The sequence below is a fragment of the Octopus sinensis genome, linkage group LG2 (genome assembly GCF_006345805.1).
Source record: "Octopus sinensis linkage group LG2, ASM634580v1, whole genome shotgun sequence".
Taxonomy (NCBI): domain Eukaryota; kingdom Metazoa; phylum Mollusca; class Cephalopoda; order Octopoda; family Octopodidae; genus Octopus; species Octopus sinensis.
The window spans coordinates 160,517,548-160,532,944 of NC_042998.1; the positions used below are offsets into that span (position 1 = coordinate 160,517,548).

The 15,397-nt window shown below is 34.2% G+C and overlaps 1 protein-coding gene across 3 annotated transcripts in view; it reads left to right on the forward strand.

The window, feature by feature from the left end:
* The window catches only part of LOC115232474 (probable 28S ribosomal protein S16, mitochondrial), a 369,401-nt gene that overhangs the window by 289,919 nt on the left and 64,085 nt on the right, over positions 1-15,397 (forward strand). Inside the window, exon 1 of one of the 3 annotated variants that reach the window (XM_036500358.1) lies at positions 12,719-12,740. The exons of the other annotated variants lie outside the window; for them this stretch is intronic. The gene's annotated coding sequence lies outside the window, so the exon portion shown is untranslated. Of the gene's footprint in view, positions 1-12,718; positions 12,741-15,397 lie in introns of those variants that run through there. 3 annotated transcript variants of the gene reach the window in all.

The following is a 15,397-nucleotide window of genomic DNA, read 5'->3' on the forward strand; positions in this document are numbered from 1 at the left end:
CTGCTACTCAGAGTTTCACATTCCCATTCCTGCTGAACGTGAACGTGAATCTCTGAGTAGCAGTTTATACTGATATTTTTGAGATGTTTTTGCAGCTTTGATGATAATAATAAAGTGTGTGTATGTGTGTGTGTGTGTGTGTGTGTGTGTGTGCGCGCGTGTGTGTGTGTGTATATATATATATTTATATATGTATATATACTATGTAAGAAGCCCATGAGGTGGTGGTGGTGGTGCTTGTTGTTCATTCATTATATACACTTATATACACTTATGTAAATCAAGTCATTAATCTGTTTATCTATTTCTAGAGAACAGGAAAGTGGTTTAATCCCCTCTTGCAAGTGATGTAATATTCTCTTTCCATTAATGTTGATTTGGGATTCAATGTATACTCCTCCCTTTATTCAAAATATGTTTGAAGCATCGACTGTGAGAAGAACCTTCTTCTGTCTAAACTTTGATTTTGCTATCATTCATTGAAAGCTCTGATGTTACATGCAGTTTCTCCCATCTCCCCTTTGATATTCTTTAGACTACATTCTGAAAAAGAACATGGTCTTAAGCTAGAGCAGTTGAAATCCTATTTTTTGAAGTTGGTTAATATAAAATGGAGAAAGAAAAGTATGATAAAATAAATTACAAGTCATAATAATTTAAGTCTAAGACTGTTTAACATAAAATAGAAACCAATTCTCAAGCATCACTCCTAGCTGCAGAAAAATCAATAGTTGTTTGCTTGAAATTCTGAAACATAATTTGTCATGTCTCTTTTAATATTTCCTAATGTCTTGAAAAAAAAGAGAAAGAAAGAAAGAAAAATGTTAAGAGTCTTTTGCAGAGAGGCAAAAAAAAAAAAAACGAAAGAAGAATTGGGGGAATATTGAGGAAAGAAACTCCCTAAATAATTATAGGTATGAGTATATAAAAGTTGGAGTGCTGTTGTTCTGTCTTTAAGTGATTTCAAATTAGTCTGGTTAAGAAAAGTGGTGGGGGACCAGTTAAAATGAAAATTTAAGGAATATTTTAATTTGTGTCTAAATCATATTAGATGTGCAGCATTCATTTACGAGAAGAGTTGATTACAAGAGAACTTTTGGCTAATATGTGCTAGCATGGCTGTGTGGTATAAAGCTTGCTTCCCAACCACATGGTTCCTGGTTCATTCCAACTGTTTGGCATCTTGGGCAAGGTCTTCTGCTATCACCTCAAGTCAACCAAAGCCTTGTGAGTGGATTTGGTTGATAGAAAATGAAAAAAAAATTGTATATATGCATATATGTGTGTGTTTGTCTTTGTGTCCATGTCCCCCCCCCCTCTCCCAAATGGCAACCAGTGCCGGTGTGTTTATGTCCCTTTAACTTAGCGATTTGGCAAAATAGACTAATAGAATAAATACCAGTCTTTAAAAAACAAGCCCTGGAGTTGATACATTTGATTAAAATTCTTCAAGGTGGTGCCCCAGCATGGCCACAGTCCAATAACTGAAACAAATAAAAGATAAAGAAAAAAAAAGAAAATAGATTATAAATGTATGTTAGGGTGGAAAAGTATCATAAGTTTGATGATGGAGGGTATTTGCTGTAGATCAAAGAAGCTACAAAGTTGATATGAAGAAAGACCATTGTTACACACCCATTCAATTCATGACAAGGCTGGGATGGTGCAGGGGAACAAACAGTAAAATGTATATTAGTTAGAAATGACGTTTGAGCTGTTAAACAATTAACCTTAGAGTACAAAAAACAACAACCCCAAAACAAGATAAGAGGAATTATTCTGTCTTGTTGTATAAGGGTTTACACAGCACTGGAAACTAGTCAACATAGTGGTTATAAGAATGTTTTCTTTTATTTACATATCATTTGCAAGTTCATTCAAAGAATTCTTGCTTTCAAAGACAGATTATTTGTAATATTATAACATAGAGACTGCTATTTGGTGACATAGTAAGTTGATAAAACAAATGATATACAGAAGAGCTTGCTGAAGAGAAGAAAGACTTCTGTTGTTTATCTGAAGATAACAAACTGCACATTTCCAATTATTGTGCCTTTCTTTATTACTATCAATGTTCTGCTACAATTTGTACGTATGATATTTTTCTTCATCCATCTTTTTGAGATTGATAAAATAAAATACCAGTCGAGAACTGGTGTTATTAATATTGACTAATCTCCTTCTTTCAAAAATTGCTGGTCTTGTGCTTGAATTAAAAACACTTGCTATTGTTAAAGTACAGATATAAAATGAATTTTAAAATATTTAGTATAAATCAGAAGTATCTAATTAGCAACTTCTGTTGTTAGGATATTAATTTTTATTTAAATTCAAGGTTCCTTTACTTTTAGAACTAGCTTAGCTTTTAATCTTTATCTTGACACCCACTTTTATACACTTCTATCTTTTATACATTTTTCCCATACAAACCTATTTCTGAAGTCATCCCTTTTCACAGATATTAGATTCTGTGAGGATTATTATTGACACTTTTTTTCCTGTTTTACACTTAGTTTATGTCTTTATTTATATAAAGTATAATGAAGTGTCATCTAAACTCATGGTTGCTGCTATTTTATAAAACAAACTTTAAATATATATACTATTATTATATTATGTTCGGGGATATTATATTTCAATGATCATTGTATGATCTGTCACTCATGTTAAGGCCTTTATTATTCCTTTAAGGCAGTGGTTCTCAACTGGGGTCTGTATGACCTTTGGGGGGACCATATAAGGATTTTAGGGATCTATGCAAGCAAAATAGTAAACTGAGAATCCACAATAGTATTTTAAGGGCCCATGGAAAAAATTTGCTTCAGATGTATTTACTTGCAAGAAATAGCTAGGTTTATTAAAATAGAAATTTTGAATGCAGTATATATAAAGCTAGTTTTTAAACACAGAGTGGCTATAGAAGACCACCAGAATAAAATATTAAACAAAGGGGTCCATAGATTAAAAAAAAAAAATGCTTGATAATCACTGTTTTAAAACAAACTCTTATTTTGTTAATATTTAGCTCCAAGACAGTCCTGACTGAGCAAACCTATGATCAAAGACTTTCTAGCCATGACCATCTCATATTTGTCTTTTTTATATTTTGTATTTATGAGTACATTCTCTAGTGTGTCCTTTTTTTAAATATAATTAGATATGGGAGATAAAACTACTTTTTATGAAGGCCCTCTTTGGCTTCTGTTTATTTTAGTTATAAGTAACAGTGTGGTTATGTGTAACTGACTCCTTCAGAAGAACATTTAATCTAATCCTTTCATCAGTTTTCTTACTTTGAGCATATCAACAATAATGATAACATTTATAAACAACCCATGAATCTTGAAATGCACTCTCCGCTCCATTCAATTATAATACTAATTACACTTATAGTACTAATTGTTGACATAAAATGTTTGCAATCTGTCCCATCCTCCTTCTTAACTTTTACAACTAACTTATTGCTACTTCCAGTCTCATTCAATCCAAACAACACTTCCTTACACTCACCCTTCACGTTTTGCATACATTAGACACTGTCCTTTGTGCAGTTTTAGTTTGTGACAACTGCTATGAATGGAAACTTCTAAAACTTACATTCTCTCAGTTTCAAGTAATTCAGACCATTATGGTCCCAGAAGACAAAAAATGGAAAAGGTGTTGCCCTGGAAGATGGTGAGGAAGATGCACAGGAACAGCCAGTCTGACTCACGAGGTCTAAAACCTACATCCATGTCAAGCCTGACAATCTAGTATCATTCAATGTCCCCAAAATACAAGGCCCTGTACAAATGCAGCTATACTTTAATGTAAAAGAATAAACCTACAATGTTGTACCATGTTTACAACATGCTATCTCTAGTAACATGTCATGCCAAGACAGGCAGCTAAGCTGAGTTTCCTCATCATCACCAGAACTTTCAGCTGCTTGATTTTTTGCAAAATACAAATATACTGTATATTAGTGGTTCTCAGCCAGGGTATATATGGCCCTTAGGGGTCCATATAAGATTTTGTTTTAAAAATTTACATGCAGTAAAATTGTTTGTATTTCTACAATGCTCAAAATATTTCAACAATTTTTCTTTATACAATTCCTAATAATATTCAGTTATGAAAATATTTACAGGATTTTATCTAAATATCAAATGGCTATAGGGGGTCAAGTAGAGTAAAATAGGAATTGAAGAGGTCCATAGGTAAAAAATAGTTGAGAACCATAGCTGTATATTATGAATATTTTAGCTAGCATATCTGGAATGGTACACTGCTCACACATATGAGCAGTGCTTGATATGTAGAAAAGGTGTAGGTAGAAACTCCATATGGTTTACCTGGTGCAAGCTATGGACATATAAGAGGTGCAGCAATATCAGAGGAAGGTTAACAGGGAAAGTAGTCTTTGCATGTGGCAGATGCACAAGTACAATAAACAGACTCCATCAGATGTCATGGGGGATATCTGGAAGTAGTTGATAGCTTTTGTTATCTAGGTGGCCAAGTCAGCTGTGGAAGTGGATGCTCTGAGAGCATAGCTGCTAGAAAAAGAATAGATTGGGCAAAGTTCAGAGAGCTGCTACCTTTGTTGGCAACAAAAGGCCTTTCCCTCAGAGTTGAAGACCTGATTATTTGAGGCCTGTGTGTGAACAGCCATATTCTACAACAGTGAAACATAGGCTGTGATCACGAGGGCATGTAAAGGCTTGAAAGTAATTAATCTGGTATGCTCAACTGGATGTGCAATGTCAGTGTACATGTATAACTGAGTGTGAATGTCTAGAGAGAATAATTGGGCATAAGAGACATCAGATGTGGTGTACAAGAGAGATGTCTGCACTGGTATGGTCATGTGATGCATATAGATGAGGACAGCTACATAAAGAAATGCCAATCTTTGTGGAGGGAACCTGTAGAGGAGGTAGACCCAGGAAGACATGGGATGTGGCGATGAAGCTTGATATTTCAATGTGGGGTCTCACGGAGATGATGACAAGTGACCGTAGCCTTTTGGTGATTTGCTGTACTTGAGAAGACCTATCAAACCAAATGATATCCTAGTTGTGTTCAGTGCTGGTGACACATAACAGCATCTGTGCCTGTGACATGTATAAGCACCCATGCCGGTGACGCAAAAAAGTCATCCACTACACTCTTGGAGTGATTAGCATTAGGAAACGTATCCAGCTATAGAAACCATGCCAAAGTCAGGCTGGATCATGGTGCAGCTATCCAGCTTGTCGATTCAAGTCAAACTGTTTAACCCATGCCAGCATGGAAAGCGGGCATTAAATGATGTTGATATATATATGTGTGTGTGTGTGTTTGTTTGTCTTTGTATTTTCCCCACCACCATTGCTTGACAACTGGTGTTGGTGTGTTTACACCCTTGTAACTTAGCAGTTTGGTAAAAGAGCCCTATAAAATAAGTACCAGGTTTAACAAAATTTAAGTACTGGGGTTGATTCATTTGACTAAAAATTCTCCAAGGCAGTGCCCCAGCATGGTTGTAGTCTAACAACTGAAAGAAATAAAAGATAAAAGAATATTGAACAATGTAGTCCTAGATATATTGTGACTATCAAAAAACAAAATGAGATGGTCATTGCTTGAACAACTTTAATGATGTTCTACACGATAGTGGTTAACTTGGGGGGGGGGGCCTAAACACTTGCCGAAAAGATAGTCTCATGTTCCCTTCTTATACCGTATTGGAAATTACTCTTGAAATTTTTAGAACTGTTCAAATAAAGTTTGCATTGATGTGAAAAATAATGGTGAAATTTCTTTCCTTTCTTTATCATTCCATTACCTTTCTATTTGAAACTGTGTGTGTGTGTGCAAGCATTGAAGAAGAAATGTTAGGTAAAACCTAAAAAAATTGTTACCAAGGACTTACAAAATCTATAGACTGCTAACATGATAAAGTAGTTTACATTCAACTTTGATTCTGTTACATATATTTTATATCAGTATATACCACCAGTGACTTTATTTTATATATATATATATATATATATATATGATTTACTCTGATTTATATTATTTTTCCAGTTCGTACCAAAAAATATATTCTATTTTCTAAAACATCTGATACTGCACAGAATAAAACATATCTATTTGATGAACATTTTACATATTCAATCTGGTGGCTGTATTATCATTTATCATCATCATCATCATCATCATCATCATCATCATCATATTATTATTATTATTAGTAGTAGTAGTAGTAGTAGTAGTAGTATTGTTATGTTGTTTTCAATAAAGACTATATACTAACAGGAAATGTTTAGAGAAAAAACAAAAAGGAACATTAATCTCATGACCTTAGGCCTGTGTCTTTAAGATAGATGTTTCACTGTCCTCCAGAGTCATTGCACATGTGTAACTCCTCTTTTCCTTTGGTTGGGAGCAAGATAACTGAATTATCACATCTGTCCCCCTCCTTCTCTTCCTCCTTGTCAGCTTCCTCTTCCTTCACCTTTCCTTCTCTGATAACTTGGAACCAACCTGCTTTCTTTTACTGTCTTTCCACAGTAGGTAACAACTGTCTCTTATTTATATTATCATTGTAATGTATTGACAAATAATGAATTATCTACATCATTAAAACTATATACATTTTAAACATTATGAATTTGAAATAAAAAAAGAAGACAACAAAACAACCCTGCTCAGTTGAAACTCATTAACAGATAAGATCTTGTTTTTTCTCTGCTATGTTTAAAATTGCAAGAATCCATTTAGTTCAAAGATGTGAACAAAAACATTTAGATTTACTAATAAAACAATTTGATTCTTAAACAATTTAGACTTTATTGATATAAACACAAAAGAATTACAAGCAGATAGGGTAAGCATGTTACCTGGTTAGAGTTGTTATTTAACTCCAGATCAGTCCTGTTTGACAAACCTATAAAGTTTGGGCGTCCCCACTGTTGTCATCTTGTCCCTATTATTTTATTTTTTTAGGCAATAGAATTGAAACCTAAATCACATGGTTGTGAGACAAACTTCTTAACTATACACCCATGCCTGTGTCTATTTTCCTCCATTTTTAAAAATGAAATTTACACTAGTATCTAACAAAATTTTTAGTCTAAATAATGAAGTAAGAGATTTTCTTCAGCCACTTCTATAACTTTTTCCCCCATAATAGAAAAAAGCAAAACAAAATATCCATAGAGTAAAATGAACATTTGGGAATGAAATTGATTAAAAATAATTCTTCATTGTAAATTACTTACATTAGGAAAAGTCTACAAAGACTTAGGTTTTGCTGATTAGCATGACTTTAAGACAAGCTGGAGTTGTGTTTTACAAAAGACAAAATAAAATATAATTTCTTAACACTTAAAAGAAAAACTGTTTCATGGAGACAATGCACTGGAAAGGAGTTCCAAAAGTTATCAGTGAGATATATTAAGAATTAATATTGAATAATTTGTGATTGATATTCTTGGCCCAATTCCCATTTTCAAGCTGTAGATGAGCAATTGACCCAAACATGTCAAAAGAAAATGGGAAAATGATTACAATTCTATCCTTCTAAGTATGGTTTTTAGAAGATGGTTTCACTACTTGGAATGTAAGTCAGTATTGTTATCTGAATATTGTAGAATACAACATGGTAATAGGTGAAAGTGTTTAATCATATTTGGTCAAAGTTTAACACCCTTTCCTAGATTAAAAATATTTCTTTCCTTAAATATTACATCAGTATTCATATCATAACTCTTTGATTTAGATATTATAGATTTTATTTTGAAACAGTCAAAAGAAAAAAAAAAAAACTAATTAAAAAAACTTTCCAAATTTTATTTTCAAGTAAGATAAAACAATAAGTATATATAGGTTATGAGACATTTTCTCACTTTTTCATTTTGTCTTGTTTTTTAATTCCTTAATTTTATTAGATATTTTAAAATCTAATTTTGATACATTCTTGCTTTGCTATTATATTAAATTTATGAGAAAAATATATTACAATTAATCATGACAAAATTAAATAAGTGTCCGACAGATGTATTGTTGTCTTTCTTCAACATATCAGATTGCAAGTATTAATGCTGTCTATTGTTGTAGTAGAATGAAGTGAAATCACTAAGGATGTTGGATAATGATTAGCTATAAGTCTCCTTCTGTGTCTGAGTAGAGACATTCTCTGTTCACTTAACCAAGCGAAATTTCTAGCAGTTCTTGTAAGAACATGACATGTAATAAACTGACATTGTATACAGGTGGATATTCACTTCTAATCCAATTAGCACATTTGAATTCATAGTTTTGGTTTCAAATTTTGGCACAGGGCCAGTAATTTCAGGGGAGGGGCAATAAGGCTATTACACTAACTCCAGTGCTCAACTGGTACCTATTTTTATCGACCCCCCCCCCCAAAGGATCAAAGCCAAAGATGACCTTGGCAGAATTTGAACTCAGAACATAAGACAGCTGAAATGCTACTAAGCATTTTGCCCAGTGTGCTAATGATTCTGCCAACTCACCACCTTCTTCATAGTTAAGTGTTGGACCTCTGTAGTTTATTGAAACTCATCATGACCATTACTTATCAAGCCCTTCACTCCATATGAAGCATGAACTATCAATGACTTTTCACCAGTGTTCTCAATTCTAGACTGGCTTTTCCTCTCCCAGGTCTTGTTGGTTTTGAATTCTTTTATCTTTTACTTGTTTCAATCATTAGACTGTGGCCATGCTGGGACACTGCTTTGAAGAATTTTTAGTTGAATGAATTGACCTTACTACTTATTTTCTTTTTAAGCCTGGGATTTATTCTATCAGTCTTTTTTTGCTGAATGGCTAAGTTACAGGGACATAAAACACACGAACATTGGTTATCAAATGGTGGTGGGGGACAAACACCAACACAAAGACACACACACACGTTTGTATGTATGTATAAAATATATAGTAAATGAAAGTCAGAAGATGGAATATACAAGAATTTATTATTTATCACAATAATTGTTTTGACACATCTAGCATCACAGTGTAAATTTTCTTCATACTACTTTCTGTCTTGATACTGGATTATTTGAACCATTTCATAAAGCAAATGATCATATTAAGCACATGAATATAGCATCCAACCATCCACTCTTGATAATATGGGGACTAATTAAGAATATTTCTACAAGAATTTCTAGATTATCCGCTAATAATAAAATTTTCATATCACATGCAACTTATTATAATGCAGCTTTAGCTAGGGCTGGGTAGCATGAAAAAATTGAATATATACAAGAAGCAGGCATACCCAACACTGGTAATTCCTCCACTAGTAATGCACATTGTACACCATCACAACATCACGGTATGAGAACTCACTCAGATAGAGAATACTGGCCAGGAAGAATTGGTCAAGACAATGAACTACCAACGAAAACTCATAGACACATGCAACATAGTAATCCAGCTGCTTGAAACACTGTAAATTGTTCCAATCCTGTACAACACACTAGATGCATTAATCCAAACAACAGATATAGGAATCATGATGTCCTCTGGTTCAACCTAATTTTCGGTTTGCATGTTTCAGCCAAGATTACTGGAAAATTTTTTGCCACTTTGGATAAATGTTTTCCTAGATCTAATCAATATTATGCTATTTTTAATTGGCACACCATGAAGGTATCCTATGCTAACTCTGCTAATTTAGAGCAGCTTATGCACCGCATAAACAATGGTAAAATGCGACAAAGGTTCAATAACCCACCTACTGGATCTAGTGGACCTATGCATATAAATACCAACAAAGGAGATGTAAACCACAATGTAAAGCACCAATTATGACCAAAATTGTAATAGTACAAATGCTTATGATATAGCTACATGTAATATCGGAAAATGGAGTTGGAACTGCCATATATACAAATAAATATGACAAATGCTTATACAAAGATAAATCAAAATGCCCATTGATGAACCCCTTTATGAGTACAAATCTTGTATATAAATGTACCATGCACACAAGGAGGGAGCTGTATGTTTACATTGGGCAGATGGCTGATTTATTTAAGAATTGTTATCGTAACCATGTCGCCAGCTTCAAGAGAATCCATAATTAAGTACAACATAACTTGGTCCATAGTAAGGCACGTGAAACCATACAGTATCATTTCCAAGAGATGCCCACTCTGTTCCAAGGAACCCCTGTCTATTCTGTGGACCAATGAGAAGATCATTAATAGAATTTCTGAAAGACTCTCAAGATGCCTGCATGCATATAAATGTACTTTTACACAATGCAGTGGGAATGAATTTGAGTAACCGTTAACATAATTTACTTTAAGGTATGGATGAATTAAGTTTAGCTTTAACCTCCCCATTCTTATAAACACCAAGTAACTATTTAACTCACTCTGTGATTGTGAGTGCCCCAAACCACATGTGTGCATATGCTTACATATTTGCAGATGCTTGCATGTGGGAGTGTACACATGCCATGCAGCTTGTGCAAGGATGTTTATACATCCATATTTGTTAACGGTTATTTTTAATACTTTTTCTTGTTGTATTGCATGTTCATTTCTTTTTTGCATGTGTGATTTTAGTTTTCATCTTCTATGTAAATGAAGATATTTCCTTTCTTTTGCTGTTTTTCTTTCTACGAAATGAGAAGATACATTACGGCACTGTTATCTTAATGCGGTGTATCTGTTTATCACCTGATGAGACCCATCTGCACTGCTGGATGCTCCTGAACCAGTAGTTAAGTGTCCCACTTGTGAGGGATTGCTGCTAGATGTGTCAAAATGATCGTTGTGATAAATAATAAATTCTCGTATATTCCATCTTCCGTCTTTCATTTACCATATACATAACCGACATGTGAAAGTGACTGTGCTTTACCAGTAAGTTACCAAGTGTAAACCATTCGTTTTATTATCTAATATATATATATATATGATAGGCGTCTTTCAGTTTCTGTCTACTTAATCCACTCACAAAGCTTTGGTCAGCCCAAGGCAATAATAGAAGACACTTGCTCTAAGTGCCATGCAGTGAGTTGGATCCAGAACCACATGGTTGGGAAGCAATCTTCTTACCTCTCAGCCATGCCTCTGCCTATTTTTGTTACTTTGCTTTCGTCTAGGTAGGGATGTTGGCCTTATGCAAACCCATTTTTATCTTTAGGAAGAGGTCAGCCATATCAGTCTAGCTTTCCAATATAAGAGGTCCTGCAAGGTGCTTGCACTCCATTAGCTCTCAGAGTCAGTGGGGCCCACATGCTACTACATAACATGTACTGAATGTTGTGATGGCATCATGATCACAAAAGCATCAGAAATTGTTTGAGACAATACCAGTTTGTCATTGATTTAATTGACTACCAATATTGGTAGGAAAAGGTAAATATTCCCTTATAATTGAAGTTCATAAATGTTTAATTAATTATGTTATGTCTTTGTAGATGTTCCTCATGGTACGTTGGCAGATATGATTTTAAGGATAATAGAATATATAAAGACTGAAGATTAGTTGACTGTCTTTGTTATTGAATGATTCCATTACAACATACAACTCAAATATTTGCTCACTTTAGACTGATTAATACTACAACTCTTCTTTGTTAGAACACTGTGTGTGAGTGTATATATATATATGCATATATATGTACACGCACACACACACAAATATATATAAGCTGTTAGACATATACACACACTCTGTCAGTTTCTGTCCACTAAATCCACTCACAAGCTTTTGGCTGACCCATGGTTTTAGTAGGAGACACATGCTCAAGATGTTGTGCAGTGGAATTGAACATAGGACCATGTGGTTGGGAAATGAACTTCTAAACCACCCAATGTTGCATACATAACCATGCTTGTGTCTACAGTCATGCTTGGGCCTTACATGTGTGTGTGTATATACAAACACACACACACACACATATATTCCTTGCATGGAGGCATACATGTGAGAGGGAGAGAGAGAAAGGAAGAGAAAGAGGGGGAGAGAGAGAGAGAGAAAGGGGGAGAAGGAGGGAGAGAGTGAGTGAGAGAGAAGCAGACTGCCTGACAGTTTAATTTCTGATAGTATTTATTAATATTTAGTAATTATGAGATCTGATACAAATCTTAACCCAACTGAGTTACGACTAATTAATTTATCAAGTATGCTATATGTGTCCAGATAACTCTTAATCTTTACACAAGCTGCAACTTCAAAAACTATAGCATATATGCATCAACTTCTGCATTTTCCTCTATAGAATATAGAGTAGCATGTATCCCTTGTGTTGTATATGTTTCCATTCATGAAATGCCACTTTCAATTTATTCTCACCAGTATATAAGCACCTATGTTGTACCACCTTATCTCCCACAGCCTTACTTGTTTAATAAGTTAATCTATTTTCATAAACTAACATAATCTGCCATCTTACTTGTAATCTTTCTTATTTCTTCAGAACCTAGAGATTAAGTAATTCCTACATAAACCACTCATAAAAACACTTATATATGTGTATGTGTCTAATTATTCTGTAAATATATTTATATGTCTATGTATAACTCTGTGTATAATAGTCTGCACAGTTTTATATTTGCATATCTGCATGCATGTATATTTACATATATGGACAAATCTAGTTGTATTCAGATGCAGGTGTATATTTGTTCTAATCCATATGTGTAGGAGTAAGTATGTTGATATAATATCCCAATGAACATCCTGAGCATCTTATATGTGCATTTTCTTTAGATAAAATTGATGTAAATTTGAGCATATTGTTGAGGTGATCTCTGGTTATCTTTTGGGGACTTAACAGTAGCTTGGGAAGTTTTTCACCTGAAACTTCTCATGTTCACAGTAAAGAAATTAAACTGTTGATATATTTATCCTATCAACATCTCTGTCGCAATTCTTGAAATCTCTGCAACAGAAGAGACTACATCCCTATCTATTAATTTTACAAAAAAAAAAAAAACTAAATGAATGAAGTCATAAGGGAGGTGTCATTCATTGTTACAACATTAATTTATGCAGCTACAACAACAGAAAATCCATAGCCCTCTGAAAACCTTCTAAACAGGATGGATACAAAAGCATTGATGTGACTAACGTCGTTGATACTTAGTTTGAATATCTGCTGAAGCGAAAGCATGATTAAGTGAAGTGTTTCAGATGACTTGTACATCAGCTGAGGCTGATGAAAGAAAATGAAGGTTAATGTGTGTTTATGTAGATGGCATACAATTAACATGTTCATTTGAGCAGGATCTTTTGCAATAGCACTGGAAGAGATAAAGAAAAGGCGAGACATATCAGGGGTCAGAAAAGAGTCCTAATAATTGACAACTTGCCTATTTGACTAATAACTTATTTAACAGAGAAAAAAAATTTTTTTAATGGGTAGCAAAATAGTCATATATTTGTGATAGCTGTGTTGTTCAGCAGACATCAAGAAGTTCTATCAACAGCACCATCCTAAAATCAGTCTCTGTTTAGAAGCTGCTTATACATACAAATATACATAAACAAAATAACTGTCATCATCATCATCACACCACCTCTTCCTTTCCATACTGATGTGGCTTGAACATATTGCATTCAGTTCCTTATCAGATTTACTGCTCTCCTAGCCGGCTAGGAGAACCACATCTTTCTCATAATTTTCATGTCTGGCTTAGGTTCTGTGGCTGGATGCCCTTCTAATTTACTTACTGTGCCAAAATGTGGACACTTAGCTAAGTCTCTTTACTGAAACTCAAGTGGTCTAAATTACCCTGCACTGAATAAGCTAAAAACCCTTTAAAGCATATAAAGCCATATTAAACAACAATAAACTTTGGATTAATCACTACATGATGTTGAGGCAAGTGAAATCGGAATCGAAATCAAATTTGATGACTGGCATCCATGCTAGTGGAGCACTAAGAGCACCATCCGAGCATGGTCGTTGCCAGAGCTTCTAACTGGCGTTAGTGCAGGTGGCACATAAAAAGCACCATTCGAGCATGATCGTTACCAGCGTTGCCTTACTGGCACTTGTGCTGGTGTGCAGGTGACACGTAAAAAAAAACAAAAAAGAAAAATAAAACACGATTTCCGGGACCGTTGCCAGTACCGCCTGACTGACCCTCGTGCCGGTGGTACGTAAAAGTACCCACTACACTCTCGGAATGGTTGGTGTTAGGAAGGGCATCCCGCTGTAGAAACTACCAAATCAAGATTAGAGCCTGGTGCAGCCATCTGGTTCGCCAGTCCTCAGTCAAATTGTCCAACCCATGCTAGCATGGAAAGCGGACATTAAATGACAATGATGATGATGATGATGGAATAGTAAGTCTACTCTTTAAATATTCTTACAACTGTCAGGGTTAGTGTTGTAAATTTGTTGAGTTGAGCTCAGTCATTGGTACTCAATAACTAGAAACAGTGCAGACAAATTACCTCCTTACTATTAAAACGACCTTATATTTCAAGAAGCCAACAGAGATTAGTAGTTAGGATGAATCTACTATATCTTTGGCATTGAGACAGCTACCCAAATAGTGATGTATGCTGATTACATTAGCAAAAGGTTACATACTCTTTTAAATGCCATAAAAATATTAAACCAGCTCTTTCAATAGAAAATATCATAGACAATGTAACATAAATGCATTCATTTACCTGATAAAAAAAAATCAAGTTCTTTTTTTTTTCTGTTACATAACACCATTTCTGTTACGGATTACGTAAAGTAAAAAAAAATAATAATAAAACATTTATAGTAAGTAGGATGTTAAAATTTATGGCATGTTTATCTGAATGGTCAGCTAAAAGCAAAATTTACTAAGCTAATCTGGTCAGTATAGTTTAATAAAAAGCAAGAAAAAATTTAAAAAACAGCCTTGATATAATATATGTAACATTTATTGAATATTCTTAGAAGTTGTAACAAGTTTATCCGAAAGGGTAAACACAGTGTTTGATAATCTGGCTGGAATAGTTGAATAAAAATTTCCTATTATATCTAGCTTTTTGTTATGTATTCTGAGGCGTCTCAGTGACCAAATGGATGAGGTATAGGCTTACAGCTTGAGCAGTTGGGAGTTCTTTTCTTCATTTCCTATCCACTGGCATGCTGCCTAACTCATCCTGCTTAACTTCTGTACAAAAATAACACTGGAAATTAAAGAATAGCTGATTGTGTGTGTGTGTGTGTTGCATTGGTTTGGTTTGATATAACATTCACCTTGAGATTAGTAATCTTACTGTCTTCTGCTATTAATTTATGCCTGTGTGGATAGTGTGTACTTATCATACAGCCAACCTATTATCAAAACATACATACAATTTTCTCTATATAAAGCATGTGGGTGTGAATGTGTGTGAGTACACAGACACACTCACTCACACACACATATGTATATCCTGGAACTTC